Source organism: Elgaria multicarinata, chromosome 8 (genome assembly GCF_023053635.1).
Source record: "Elgaria multicarinata webbii isolate HBS135686 ecotype San Diego chromosome 8, rElgMul1.1.pri, whole genome shotgun sequence".
Classification (NCBI taxonomy): domain Eukaryota; kingdom Metazoa; phylum Chordata; class Lepidosauria; order Squamata; family Anguidae; genus Elgaria; species Elgaria multicarinata.
In genome coordinates this window covers 2735657-2751506 of record NC_086178.1, presented here as the reverse complement: position 1 = coordinate 2751506, position 15850 = coordinate 2735657, and the positions used below count along the sequence as shown (strand labels likewise).

At 46.1% G+C, this 15850-nt stretch overlaps 1 protein-coding gene across 3 annotated transcripts in view; it reads left to right on the top strand.

The window, feature by feature from the left end:
- TP63 (tumor protein p63) overlaps positions 1 to 15850 on the top strand; it is a 122069-nt gene that overhangs the window by 45161 nt on the left and 61058 nt on the right. The gene's annotated exons all lie outside the window — the stretch shown is intronic.

Sequence of the window (15850 nt, the reverse complement as noted above, 5' to 3'; positions counted from 1 at the left end):
CATTTTTTTAGTTTTATTTCTGCAACTTCTTAAGCCTCTGGGATCCCAGAAATTGCTTTTGGGTAGCTGTATGTCTATCTGTAGAGTGTCCACATAGTGCATCACCATGTCCATGTGAAAGTGTCCATGGGTCAGGCTGAGTTATATGAAACGAGACTTTGACTGTGTTGGTTCTTGGCCTTTGTTAGGGCATAAGCCTGCTATTTATGATTCTTACGGGACAGTGAATGTCCTCCTCCTCCTCCTCCTCCTTCATTTTCCTTCAAAAGATGAGAGATCCACCTAACGTTAGGTTTGGTATGTCACTGCATCTGCCCATCAGGTGAAATGCATTCTTAGCCCTCCCAGGACTCAGGATTACGTTGCTGCAAATGTGTCTTTGGACCTCCCAGTACCACATTCTTCTTGTTTAAGCCTGGCTTTATTTTCTTTAGATTCCTAATTTATTGGAGGAACATTGAAACAACCCAGTGGACCCAACAAAATGAATAAATGCATTAAAAAGTGCTCCAGGGGAGTTGAACCACATTACTCCATTGCAGCAAAGACATGAAAGGATCACGTGGCACTTTTAAGGAGTGATGGATTCATGACAGCAGAACCTTTTGTGGACCAGAGCTGGCTCTAGCCCGCAAAAGCTCATGGCACCATAAAATGATGAGTCTTTTCTAAGAATTCTGGAAAGTGATCAGAGTCTCAGCTTGGTGGAAGAGCCACCAAGAACTGCTCTTTGTGGATATAGGCTCGATGTGTGATTGGAATAGTCAGGTGGGACTCTCAAGGTTGCAATAGGAGAAGATGAGGGGTGTGTGTGTCTCCCAAAGTTTGTTGGGGCCAAGCTGTGAAACCCATGGCTTGATTTCATCCTGGAAAGCAGTAGGAAACCAGGGCTTTTCTCACCTTAATCTCAGAGGAGCACTTTAGCCTCAGTGGACCTGGAGTGGGGGTTATCTGAGTGCATCAGTCCATGTTTACATGACAGGCCCAAGGAGTCCTGTTAGCGGCATTTTGTAACAATTTTTCACATGCCGCTTCTCAGGTGAGTCACATCCAAAAGGCTCTTAATTGCAGGATGTCTGTACTCAAAATAATAGCTGGTGGTTGTGCGTCGATTGGTTCACGCACGTTGCCATTACTTGGCGAGAAAAATCAGCGTTTCTGTTAGCCTGTGCTTCAGAGCTAGGAAATGTCTCTTCACCTGAGCATTTTAGACCATAACTCAGGTTGAAGATCTGTTGGTATGTTTCATGTCATGCCGTTTGGCCACTGTGTGAACCGAATCCTGGACTAGACGGAGCCTTGGTCTGATCAATCATAGAATCATAGAATCATAGAATAGCAGAGCTGGAAGGGGCCTACAAGGCCATCGAGTCCAACCCCCTGCTCAATGCAGGAATCCACCCTAAAGCATCCCTGACAGATGCTTGTCCAGCTGCCTCTTGAATGCCTCTAGTGTGGGAGAGCCCACAACCTCCCTAGGTAGCTGATTCCACTGTCGCACTGCTCTAACAGTCAGGAAGTTTTTCCTGATGTCCAGCCGGAATCTGGATTCCTTTAACTTGAGCCCGTTATTCCGTGTCCTGCACTCTGGGAGAATCGAGAAGAGATCCTGGCCCTCCTCTGTGTGACAACCTTTTAAGTATTTGAAGAGTGCTATCATGTCTCCCCTCAATCTTCTCTTCTCCAGGCTAAACATGCCCAGTTCTTTCAGTCTCTCTTCATAGGGCTTTGTTTCTAGACCTCTGATCATCCTCGTTGCCCTCTTCTGAACACGCTCCAGCTTGTCTGCGTCCTTCTTGAATTGTGGAGCCCAGAACTGGACGCAATACTCTAGATGAGGCCTAACCAGGGCCGAATAGAGAGGAACCAGTACCTCACGTGATTTGGAAGCTATACTTCTATTAATGCAGCCCAAAATAGCATTTGCCTTTCTTGCAGCCATATCGCACTGTTGGCTCATATTCAGCTTGTGATCTACAACAATTCCAAGATCTTTCTCATTTGTAGTATTGCTGAGCCAAGTGTCCCCCATCTTGTAACTGTGCATTTGGTTTCTATTCCCTAAATGTAGAACTTGGCATTTATCCCTATTAAATTTCATTCTGTTGTTTTCAGCCCAGCACTCCAGCCTATCAAGATCACTTTGAAGTTTGTTTCTGTCTTCCAGGGTATTAGCTATCCCACCCAATTTGGTGTCATCTGCAAATTGGGTGGGATAGCTAATACCCTGGAAGACAGAAACAAACTTCATGATCTTGAACCATGATCAAGCATGGTTCTTCTTATGTTCTTAGTGTAGGGATGTATGAGTATTTTGTTCCTGCTCACAAATCATGCGAACACGTCGCATTTGCAGTCCCAAACGCAAGCAGGAACACAATTCTCTGGAAATTTTTATCTACTTCTGTTTGTGCTCGAAATCGTTTGCATTTCTGATAATCCGCCTGCCCAAATCCTCATTTTCATGCTTTTGCCTATGAGGGAAATGTTGTGTTTTAAAAAAATCTGAATTACATATTCCGATGCAATCATTTTAAACAGAAAATATTTTTTTTGAAATTGTTCACAAGCGTTTTGAACAGAAAATAAATTTTGGAATTGTCCGCATGTCTTCTGAAAGCATGTCGGCCCTACAAACAGAAAACAGATTCAAATCAGTTTATCTATCATGACTCCCAAGCAAAAGGATTGCAGCAATTTTGGCTTTGTGAGGAGGAAGGTGATCTCTGTCAAAGAGTTTTCAGCAATCTCACAGTTTATAGAACCCAGCGCTTTTGGGGGCAGGGGTTGAAAGAATCATAGAGTCTTAGAATTGTTGAGTCTGAAGGGACCACAAGGATCATGTAGTCCAACCCTCTACAGTGTGCATGAAAAACAATTAAACCATCCATTAGAAGTAGCTGTCCAGCCTCTTCTTAAAAACATCCGAAGATTGAGAACCCACAACCTCCATAGGTAGACTGCTCCACTATTGTACGGATCTTACAGTCAGGAAGTTTTTCCTTATATTTAATCACAATCTAGGTATTTATTTATTTATTTATTTATTACATTTTTATACCGCCCAATAGCCGAAGCTCTCTGGGTAGGTATAACTTATACCCATTATTTCAGTTTCTAATTTCTGTGGCCAAGGAAAAAAGGCAGCCTTTTATGTACTTGTCTAACATGTCTCCCCTCAGTCTTCTTTTCACCAGACTGAACAAATTCCTTCAGCCTGTCCTCACAGGGCTGGTCCTCAAGTCCCTGCATCATCTTTGTTGCCCTCCTCTAAACCTGTTCTAACCTGTCGATGTCCTTCAGGAAATGTGGTGCCCAGAATCGTATACAATACTCCAGGTGTGGTCTTACTAGTGCCAAGTAGAGAGGAATAAGGACTTCATGCATCTTTCATAGAATCATAGAATAGCAGAGTTGGAAGGGGCCTACAAGGTCATTGAGTCCAACCCCCTGCTCAATGCAGGAATCCACCCTAAAGCATCCCTGACAGATGGTTGTCCAATGCTTCTTCTAATGCAGCGCAGAACTGTGTTAGCCCTTCTAGCAGCTATCTCACACTGCTGACTCATGTTCAGACTGCTGTCGACCACCACACCCAAATCCTTCTCTGATATAGTGCTTCTAAGCCATAAATCCCCCATCTTGTATGCGTACCCTACATTTTTCTCCCTAAATGTAATACCTTACATTTCTCCCCTTTCAAGGACATCTTGTTCCTCTCAGCCCAGTCTTCCAATCTGTCCAAAAACAGATTGCAGCCTCATTCTGTCCTCATGAGTGTTAACCAGACCTCCCAGTTTTGTGTCATCTGCAAATTTGATAAGAAGCCCATCAATCCCATCAGGCCTGAAGACAGTGCTGGTTACTGCTCTGCAACTCAATGTAGAGCCAATAATGCTGACCATAAATAATGGTGAGCTAGCCATTTGTGGACCCACCCTACAGTGGTGCCATCCAAGCCAAACTTTAGCAGCTTCTGTCATAGAATCATAGAATAGTAGAGTTGAAAGGGGCCTACAAGGCCATCGAGTCCAACCCCCTGCTCAATGCAGGAATCCACCCTAAAGCATCCCTGACAGATGCATGTCCAGCTGCCTCTTGAAGGCCTCTAGGGTGGGAGAGCCCACAACCTCCCTAGGGAATTGGTTCCATTGTTGTACTGCTCTAACAGTCAGGACATTTTTCCTGATGTGGAACCTTGTCAAAAGCTTTGCTGAAATCGAGATGTTAGTTAAACTAGTTTCATTATACGGTATAATGAATGCCCATTATAGAGATGTACAAGAATTTTGTTCTGTTAGTGAAGCATCCAAACATATCCTACCTGCAATCCTGAATGCAAGCTGGAACACAGTTCTCAGGAAATGTTCACAATTTCCCAAACTTTGCATCAGTGTTTGAATATGAACACTTGTGCACATGTACATCCCCAACTCCCATCAGCATTTTCATGCTTTATCCTGGGGGGTGGGGAGCGTGGATTTTTTATTGGAAACACACACAGACACACACACTGTTTCAGCTGGGGAAAGTGCACACTTTTAAAAATGAGCATTTTCTTCAATTGAATAAAAAGTCATTTGGGAACATGAACATCACGAATCGAGCTTCGGGAAGGAATTTGGAGGCGCTCAATGAACTCTAGCATCCCATGTTCACCTGCCCCCGGTTCTAATGAGGAATCCTGGAGGGTTTTGTTCATTCTGCCTTTTTAAACGAACTGATCTAATTCACACTTCCTGGACTGGTAATGTGGACCAGGATGCATTGATGGATTGGATCGCACAGTTCTCAATTGTCCATACAAAAATGTGTAAATTGGAGGGAAAGGCATATTTTAGGGGGAAATGCAAGCGACTGAAATGAAAGGGTTCATGTGTTTTGTTTTGTTTATTACGTAAAAATCATGGAAAATGGGACATAATGGACTTGCATGCCATGGACCAGAAATAGACTGATTTGTCCATCCCAAATTCAGCAAAGAATGCCTGACAGTTCGTTTTAGGTTTTCCATTCACTGTTCTTTCTGGCAGAAGTAAAGGTGGCTTACCGAGGGTTTAGAGTATAGGGCTAAAGTAATCTTGTCAGGTGGATGATGGCAGCCTTGCCGTGTCATTTCCCGTTGGTCTCAGCTGCATCATTGTGACACCTTAACTATTCCCCTTTTCTGAAAGCTGTGAGAACGAAGACCGTGTTCCATTTGGCCCCTGACTCACCTGTCCCTTTGATGAGCTAATGTCTGTCTCCTGTACCTACCCAGAGGGAGTGGAGCAGCGTATTGGGGAGGCCTGTGATGTTCACATGCTACATTCAGCGGTGTTACTTGATACAGTTCACCTTCCACTCCTTGAAATGCGCCCTTGGGACTTTCACTGCTCCTCTGAACTTGCAACTCCTGGCTTCCGCTGGTGCCCTAATCCTGATGAGGATGGTGGGGGATCTTATAAAAGGCATATGCCCAGCCCTTCATTTCAAAGTGACCGCAGGGTGGGTCACAATACACAATATTTATTTATTTAAGAAAAAGTTTAGGCCACCTTTAAAGGCAGAACTATCTCAATTTATCATTATAAAACTAATTAAATGCCCAGCAACCAGCCAGTATCCTCCAAGTCTTCTCCAGTCAACTGTCTGGCTGTAATTGATCATAGAATCATAGAGTAGCAGAGTTGGAAAGGGCCTACAAGGCCATTGAGTCCAACCCCCTGCTCAATGCAGGAATCCACCCTAAAGCATCCCTGACAGATGGCTGTCCAGCTGCCTCTTGAAGGCCTCCAGTGTGGGAGAGCCCACAACCTCCCTAGGTAACTGGTTCCATTGCCGTACTGCTCTAACAGTCAGGAAGCTTTTCCTGATGTCCAGCCGGAATCTGGCTTCCTGTAACTTGTTTCCCTGCATCTACAGGGGGGTTGGATTAGGTGACCTTTGAATTCCCTTCCAGCTCTATGATCAATCTACCAAAGCTTCTATTGATTGACTGGTGGGGCTAATTTGAGTTCATTTTGGCATTTTTAATCACTAGGTCGGCCTTCCCCAAGCGAGTGTCCTGCAGATGTGCTGGACTACCACCCCAATCATCCCCAGCTAGCATGACCTTGGAGATAGTGGTGCTGGTGGTGGCACTTGTGGTCTGCCACATTACCCAGTTGAGGAAGGCTGACCTAGGCTGTAGATTAAGGGCACATGTCCTCTTTCTTTGGGGGCTATTTTGTTGCCGGTGTGTTCATTCTTTATTTATGCGATAGATTCACCGCTTTTCAAGGCGTGTTCCAAAATAATTGTCATTGCTTGTTTGTCTTGAATAACCTGGTGCATTTTCTTTTCCTTCCTCCCACACCTTGTGGGTTCATCAAGAGTTAAAAAAAAAATTGATTTAATTTTTATTTATTTATTTCTTTAAAAAAAAAATCCTCTGCGTTTGGGCTGCGGGCGATATAGGTGAAACGGTGTGTTTTGGAGATGAATGTTCTTGCAAGAGGCAAGACGGAGCTTGCCGGGGAACATCTGCAACCAATCCGTTCTGTATGGGACGTGTTTGTGTCCCGGTGCTTGCTCAAACATGTTGTGGTGCGGCGGCAGCAGCAGCAAAAATGTCTAAGCGGGGAAAAGAATGAGCTCAAACTTGGCTTAATAGCAGTGATTTTACTTTCAAAAACTCCAAGGAACTGTTTCTCTTGGTTATTATTATTATTATTTTTAAAGAAAACGGAATATAGGGAGTTGGATTGCTATATATATATATACATACATACATACACACACAGACAGACACACACGGTATTTATTTATTTGTGTGGCAGTGAGACGGGAAAAAGTCGAAATGGGTTTAGGCAAAAAGGCAACATGGGGTCTGTTCCTCATAGCGTCACCTGCATTCTGTCAGCAAGCTTCGGAAACGCCGAGTCATAGAATCATAGAATAGCAGAGCCGGAAGGGGCCTACAAGGCCATCGAGTCCAACCCCCTGCTCAAGGGAGGAATCCCCTCTAAAGCATCCCTAACAGAGGGTTGTCCAGCTGCCTCTTGAAGGCCTCTAGTGTGGGAGAGCCCACCACCTCCCTAGGTCACTGGTTCCATTGTCGTACTGCTCTAACAGTCAAGAAGTTTTTCCTGATGTCCAGCTGGAATCTGGCTTCCTTTAACTTGAGCCCGTTATTCTGTGTCCTGCACTCTGGGAGGATCGAGAAGAGATCCTGGCCCTCCTCTGACGCCCAGTAACACTTTGCCTATGCTAGTAGCTCACGCACATCCAGCGATGCAGGCTTGGTGTGTGCTGTAGCACCTCTTGAATGAATACCTTTATTGAATAAGTCTTCTGACCATTTCAAAAAATCACATAATCATTAAAAACAAACAGACATTACTTAAAATTTATGATTTAATTTTTTAAAACAATATACAGTTCATATATGATATATTATATATGACTAACAGTTAATAAGACCCCTCGTGTATTACAACATTTGATAAAAACTTATTAATTGATCCATTTTTTTCTCATTCTTTTCCCCTTATGCTGGCTGCTTTAAGAGCGAAGAGAGCAACCCTCTGGGTCACAATATAGTTAGAACCACGTAAGAGAAAGGACACTTTATCCTTGGCTGTCCAGTCTCTCATGCGTATTAAAAACATAGATAGTTAATGTTCTCTACATTTTGAATATAAACAACATTCAAGTAAATAGTGGGCTAAATCTTCTATTTCAGGGTTGCCACATATGCATAGTCTACCTTTTGATGGAATACCTTGGAATCTACCCTGTAACATCATTGTGTCCATCAGCTCAAATTCATTCATTCACTTCTTGAATCAGAAATGGCATAGTCCAGGAAGATTGCTGGCCTTTGCCCATGCCTTGGGACAGTCCGGGCGTAGTCCCACTCTGAGTTTGTTCAAGGGTTCAGAAGAGGTTCTGTTGCCAATGGCACAGTATGGCCTTGTTTCCCCCATTCCTTTCCAACAGGACATACCGTTCTTGAACTCATGCACCATGCATGGCCCTTAGCTTATTACTGAGTCTCTCTTTCCCCTTCTCTCCTCAAAGATCACCGCCACCACCCAAAACAGCTTTTTCCTGAATTTAGAAAGATGCTCCATTCGTTAGTTCTACAGTAGCTTCATCAGAATGGTTTTGGCTGCATTCCAGCCCTGCTATAGTTCTTGGGCAAAGGCAGCTTCGACTTTGGCCCTGTTCACATGATCACAGGGGAAGAAAGGGTAAAATATCCACGGAACGGGGAGAGGTAGGGAAACCACGACACGTGGCTTATATACCCCCTTGCCACTCCGTGGATACTTTCGTGGCCTCCCGCCACTGTGCCCGTGTATCCCAGTGGACGCTGCAGCACAAATCAGGCCACGGCAGTCTCCCCAGCCGTCCAGTGGGCCGCGCAACCATAGAAAATGTCAGCACTAGCAAAAGCATCTCTGGAACTCATCTGGTGGACTCCATGGGCACGTCTACACCAAGGGAGGGAAGGGGGAGGATCTCACGATATGCTGATCACGAGATCCTCCCCCTGGGTTCACACGCGGCGCATGACGTCCAGGGAGGAAGCAGGATGTCGCGTCCGCCATTTTTTTTTAAAGGCAGGAACTGGAGCACACCTGCACTCCAGCAAAAAAGTAAGTGGTGTTTAAAAAGCCCCCGACCTCGCTCCCCCCACCCCCGATGGCCCTGGACTCTCCCAAGCCTGGCTCATTCCCTCTGATGACTCCTGCTACTTGCAGGGAAGAAGGAAAAAGCTGGGATGGGTGGCCACACCACCCGCGGTCCTCGGGATTGTCCCAGGACCGCGGGGAAAAACGTGAAAAAAGTGTATGGCAATATCCTGGGTAAATGGAGGGATCATCCCTCCCTGCTCCTGGGATCCCCTGAGCGTCGTGTAGACACACAGAGACTGTCCTGGGATGATCCCCTTGAGATTGTCTGGTGTAGACATGCCCTAGGGTTGTGGCTTTTTCTTTTTTTGCTTTTTCCTGTGGAATGAGCCCAAAAACCAATGGAGTTCACGCCAGTTGACACAGGAACCACCACAGATTCCTGCTAGCCCTGCCGCCGAAGGTGTGTGGCCACACACAACATACACCCCCTACTCCACTGTGGATAACGTTTCTGAGCAGTCCACGGTGAGTTGACACGTCGTCTGAACCGGCGCTTTTTGTGATGTGTGGAATAGGTTACAGAAAAGCCACGGAAAAGTTTCTGTTTAGCCACGGAAGGGTTGGGATCATAGAATCGTAGAATAGCAGAGTTGGAAGGGGCCTACAAGGCCATCAAGTCCAACCCCCTGCTCAATGCAGGAATCCACCCTAAAGCATCCCTGACAGATGGTTGTCCAGCTGCCTCTTGAAGGCCTCTAGTGTGGGAGAGCCCACAACCTCCCTAAGTCACTGGTTCCATTGTCGTACTGCTCTAACAGTCAGGAAGTTTTTCCTGATGTCCAGCTGGAATCTGGCTTCCTGTAACTTGAGCCCGTTATTCCATGTCCTGCACTCTGGGAGGATTGAGAAGAGATCCTGACCCTCTTCTATGTGACAACCTTTCAAGTATTTGAAGAGTGCTCTCATGTCTCCCCTCAATCTTCTCTCTCCAGGCTAAACATGCCCAGTTCTTTCAGTCTCTCTTCATAGGGCTTTGTTTCCAGACCCCTGATCATCCTGGTTGCCCTCCTCTGAACACGCTACAGCTTGTCTGCATCCTTCTTGAATTGTGGAGCCCAGAACTGGACGCAATATTCTAGATGAGGCCTAACCAGGGCTGAATAGAGAGGAACCAGTACCTCACGTGATTTGGAAGCTATGCTTCTATTAATGCAGCCCAAAATAGCATTTGCCTTTCTTGCAGCCATATCGCACTGTTGGCTCATATTCAGCTTGCAATCCACAACAATTCCAAGATCCTTCTCGTTTGTTCTTACGTCCCAGTCCAAAGGGTTTTGATGTGGTGCTAAGATTGGATGTCGTAAGAACATCGCCAGACAGGCTCTGTGGATTTCTAGATGTCCGTAGAGATATGTCTTTGAGAAAAGCTAGAAGGAGTGACCCACTCCTCAGGCGGTGTAAAGTGTGGTTGTTTCGCGAACAACACTTTACAGCCTGAGTTTGTTGGACTGTGTGTTTGTTTGTCTACCCACCCTGTTGCACAACCCTTTTAACACCACCTGCACCTCATCTACGGCCGTGTTTTGATGTGGCTGCCTTGAGCAATTGAGCTTCCTATCGCTCAAGAAATCTTTGTTGATTGGGGTCCCAAAAATAGGCAGGTACTCTTTCTCTTGCTTGGAGAATCCTTTAAAATTACATTAAAGTGATAGATGTCTTGAGCAAGAAATCCTCCACTGAATCTGCTAAAATTATAGGGTTGGTTTCTTCTTCTTTTTATTCTTCTTTCTGCTCTGTGTGTGTGTGTGTGTGTGTGTTTGTGTGTATGTGTGTGCATTTAAATCTCCGGCTGCCCATCCCAGATGTCTCCACCCTCCTGGAATTTGCACATTAAACCTCTCTGTTCTGTACGAGATCCAGATTCCCTTCCCAACAAAAGCTTTAAATACCCCCCCCCCCCGTCTCTTATTAGGATTTCTTTCTCAGTGAACTTAACCAGTGCAATGCCTAGTGCTGAACATATTTTCTGTAATGGGGGATGCTGTACATGTTTCACATTTCTCATCCTCCCTCCAAGGTCCTCCAGACAGAACCTCCCATTTAATCTTCACTTCATCTCAATCAGGGCAGGTAAGCTAGGCTGAGGGAGAACGAACGGCTGCCCCCGACACACCCGGTGGTGTTGATGGCATGTTGGGGGTTTGAACCCAGTTGAAGTATGCTGGCTCCCTGAATGTCCCCGTGCAAAATCCAATTGTACATTGTTTAGTTAGTATAGGCCCCCATATATATGTTAGACTAGTATTGAAGTTGCGTATTCAGAAGGGTTGTCTGGTCTGGTGTGTGAGAGGGGAAAGGGTGGGTATTGAGCAGGGGTTGGACTAGATGGCCTTGTAGGACCCTTCCCACTCTGCTATTCTATGATTCTATGTCATTAGGGAACACAGTGTTCACTTAAGGCAACAAAAGGCATTAATGTGCAAGAGATGCGTAACAATGATTCAGATTTGCATTGCGTTTCTGCTTGTGCAGGTATTTATTTTATTTATTTTATTTATTGCATTTGTATACCGCCCCGTAGCTGAAGCTCTCTGGGTGGTTCCCATAAGATAAAAACACTTAGAAAAACAATATACAAAAATTAAAAACCACAAAAACATGCGAAGTGCACATACATTTAAAACCACTATAACATATTTTACAAACGATGAGCCAAAGAACAGACCCAGGCATATTGTTAAATATCTAGAAGAAGAGAAAAGTCTTGACCTGGCACTGAAAAGATGACAATGTTGGCGCTAGGCGGGCCTTGTCGGGGAGATTGTTCCACAGTTGGGGGGCCACCACAGAGAAGGCCCTCTTGTTGCCATCCTCCAAGCTTCTCTCGGAGTTGGCACCCGGAGGAGGACCTTAGATGTTGAACGTAGTATTTGGGTAGGTTCATGTTGGGAGAGGCATTCCGTCAGGTATTGTGGTCCCAAGCCATGTAAGGCTTTATAGGTTAAAACCAGCACCTTGAATCGGGCTCGGAAACATACAGGCAGCCAATGCAAGCAGGCCAGAGTGGGTCTTATATGCTCGAACCTTCTCGTCCCGGTTATCAATCTAGCCGTTGCATTTTGCACAAGCTGCAGCTTCCGAACCGTCTTCAAAGGCAGCCCCACATAGAAATATGTGCCCCTAACATGGCAGAAATATCTGAAAAAAGCAGGTCAGGTTTTGCACATCAGTCTGTAACTGATCTGCACAATTGATGGCCAACGCTTCAATGTCCAGCTTCTGAGATCTTCTCTGGCTGTTGCTGGAAACACTGTAGTGGACTGGACAGACCCATGGACTGGTCCAGCAAACCAATGTTTGGTTTGCTGTTGTCTTTTTGTTTGCTTATTTATATGTGCCTGATGTCCAGTTTGCTTGGCTTTCATCCTTAACTGTGCTTCTAGGCCTCAAGTGACTTTGGAGGTGCCTGAAATGCAACAGCTGTGGCAGGAGAAATCTTGGAAGACTCGGGTGGGTGAGCAGCACAGCTCCTGAGGGTCAAGGGCAGAGTATCGTACACACAGCTTGGCTACCTTGGTCCAAATTGCTAGCAAAACTAATCAGGCAAAGAATGCAACTTATGTGCACGTTGGCGCATTCTATTCCACATGGAGAAGTTGGCGTTCCTTCGGCCATAGGCACAGTCTGGCCCAGGAGAGAGATGCCATCCATATGGAGGCTTATTTTTAAATTAATACATTTGGAATGGAGAAGGGTTTAAGAAAAGCCTAATAAAGCAGCAAGTCAAGGGAACTTAGAGGCTGTGTGTGCTAAAACAGGAGACCTGGAAGAGGATTTGAAATCCCCCCATTAGCAAATAGAAATGAGCTTCCGTTTGGCTTCGGGAGACTTGGCATGGAATTACCCGGCACCTAACACTTCTCTAAGACGGATCACACAGGCCTGACGTCTGAACTTCATGGCTTGCTAGCACAGTTATACAAACCTCTCTGGGTGTTGGTCCATCCGTGATGAGAATATGAGCATTATTATTATTATTATTAGTAGTAGTAGTAGTAGTATTACTGGCATAAATGTCAGGACACCTGACAAATGGTGCTGTCAATTTCCAAGAGAACAGTTTTGGAAACCAATCAGAGGGCTTTGGTTATTGGGAGGTATAGAAATGTGACGATATTGGTAGCCAAGGCATTGCCAGAGCGCTCTCTCTCTCTCTCTCTCTCTCTCTCTCTCTCTGTGTGTGTGTGTGTGTGTGTCTCCCTAAGGTAGTCCACATGGCATGACAATATCTCTCTTGGAGTGTTGAACAAAACTCACCATTTGTCATGAAGTTGTGATGCTGTGGAGTCTCCTCAATAGGGCCGTAGCTCAGTGGACAACCGACTGCTTTTCGTGCAGAAAGTAACAGGTTCAGTCACCAGCATCTCCAGGTTGGGTGGGGGAAACGTCCTCTCGGAAAACTTAGGGAGCTCTCTGCTACCCGTCAGTGCAATGCTGAGCTAGGTTGACCAATGCCTTGACAGTGTAAAGTGGCTTCTGGTGTTCCAGAAAGGATCAAGTTGTAGGTGATGTGCCTGAAGCCCTGGAGAACCATTGTCGGATGGACCAATGGTGGGACCTTATGTGGAGCAGAGACAGAGGAACCTGCAGTGTGTGCAGTTCAGGCCATATGGCGATTTTGCTAGATGTTATGGGGAAGAAGGAGGAGGAACTTGAACTTGGAGTGCTGCCATTCAGTCTTGTGGAAAGGACCTGAGGTGGCCCAATTTGTGCTGCCCATCATGGCAGCCCTCCTTCCCAGCTCTGTGCCAGTTGTATAAGGTGCCTTTGAAGCCCGGGGTTTGGGGTTCTGAAGAAGGTGTTTGTGTTTTTCCGTCTTTCCGTCAGCGCCACCAAGTGTGAGGCGTTCTCTGCGCTGCACGCAAGGGAACATGGGGGGAAGGACCACGTACGGGGCGGCAGAGGGTTGGTCTCTTTTGGTGGAGGTGTTGGGTTGGATTCCTCATGCCTTGCAGCCAAAACAACATGAACAACCGGGTGGGTTGAGGGAAAGGAAGAACCGACATCAACCAAGATTTGAAAGCCGGAGGGATGCGATTGCGATAACCATCCCTAATCATAGCGCATAATTTGGGAGGTGCTTAATTGAGAAATCAGATTAGGCTGTGTATCCAAGAGGGAGTGGTTGTCCTGCCCCCGTAGCTGCTGCTCAGTGAAAGAGGCCCGTTTTTACTTGGAAAATTGTTGATTATGGACTTGTGCCTATTCTTCGTGGCAGCCCAACCTCAGAAAGAACACAACATGTCCGCCTGATGTCTCTGATTTGCACAGGAAATGGTGACAGGAGTTGCAGTCTAGACAACAGATAATTTGAAGACACACAGTTGATGTCAGTCAGTTGAAAAGTTCCTTTAGCTACAGTCTGTCGGCTGCCTGCCGCCTGCCTGCCTTCACCGCCCCTCATTGGTTACGCTACTTCCATGTCATGGAATGTTCCCATAAAGCACAGGGGCCTGGAGGAGCCGTGGGTTCTTGGCAGAAAGGGGTGACGCCAGAAGAAATTTTGTGGAGGTTGGTGAGAGATCCAGGACAAATTAGTGGGAGATCCAGGACAAATAAAAGGAAGGACTTCTTCACACAGCGCATAGTTAAATAATGGAACTCACTACCACAAGATGTAGTGATGGCCACCAATCTGGATGGCTTTAAAAGGGGGCTGGATAAATTTATTTATTTTATTTATTTAAGGATTTTTATGCCGCCATTCAGCCAAAAAAGGCTCTCACGGCAGCTTACAAAAGTATTTCTTGACAGTCCCTGCCCACAGGCTTACAATCTAAAAGACATGACACAAAAGGAAAGGGGATTGGGAGGGAGGAGGAGGAGGGGGGAAAGGAAAGCAAATTCAGGCACTACAATCTTAGTTGGAAAGTTCAGCAGTTACAGTTGACAGCAGGAGGTAGGGGGCTCTCAGCTGGAGCTGGACCCAGGCATGGTGGAGAGGTGCCTGGCTGCTGCTTCCTCCCTCACTGGTGGCCTCTGCAGAGACAGTTGGTAGCAGGAGGGAGGGGGCTCTTAGCTGGAGCTGGACCCAGGCACGGTGGAGAGGTGCCTGGCTGCTGCTTCCTGGAGGTAACGGCTATCCATAGCTACTAGCCCTGATGGTTGTGTGCTATCTCCAGTATTCAAGGCAATAAGCCTGTGTGCACCTGTTGCTGGGGAACATGGGTGGGAGGGTGCTGTTGCACCATGTCCTGCTTGTTCATCCCTGGACAATGGCCGGTTGGCCACAGTATGCACAGAGTGCTGGACTAGATGGACCCTTGGTCTGATCCAGCATCAGGGCAGTTCTTGTGTTCTTATGTTGAAGAGTTGGGAATTGAAGTGGGGAATTGAAGTCCAAGAGAGCAGAGAAACAAAGTCCCGAGCCAAAAGGACGGGGCTGTGGACAAGGCCTGTGGGTAGGATGGCTCTATTTGGGATGGACAGATGAACCTCAGGGATTATAGAAGCTAAAGAGGCAGAGGCAAAAAGGAGAGGTGGTTGTGTCCATAAGGTTCAGCCCAAATTTCTCCAAAGAGAATTTTCTTAATACATTTTTTTAGTACTGTATTTCTTCGATTCTAAGACACACTTCCCCCCCACCCTATAAACATCTCTAAAAACGGGGTGCGTCTTAGAATCACAGGTGCATTTATTATTCCTTAGAATCAAAGCTTTTTTTCTGTTGGTGGTACTGAAATTAGCGTGCGTCTTACAATCGATGGTGTCTTAGAATCGAAGAAATACGGTATTATTTTTGAGCCCCTCCTGAATGCTGGAGGATTTCTGTCCTCCCTTGGGGAATATTCAGCAGAATGGCCTCCCCAGTTTCATCCATGCATAAGGTAGAGAAGTGCAGGTGCAACTGTGGGTCCGTTTCTACTGTTCCATGTTGTTTTAATCCCGTTCGAGGAAGCCATGCGCTTGGCTGCCTGTGCCCCCCAGGCCTTCTTCCTTCTTTTCATCCACCAGTGTGAACGAACGGTAGAGTTTCATTCAATGTTAAGTGAGCCAAATTTCCTTCATGTGCCATTTCCTTCTGCCTGCCCCCGAAGTACTGGAGAATTCCACCTTACTCAAGGAACATTTGGCAAAATCTCCCCCCATCCCATCCCATCCCCACATTTTGCCAAGCCCAAATAATTTGAAGACCTTTGTGATGTCCTAGTTGTGTGGAAATCATGTATTTGAAATGAGTCACCAAC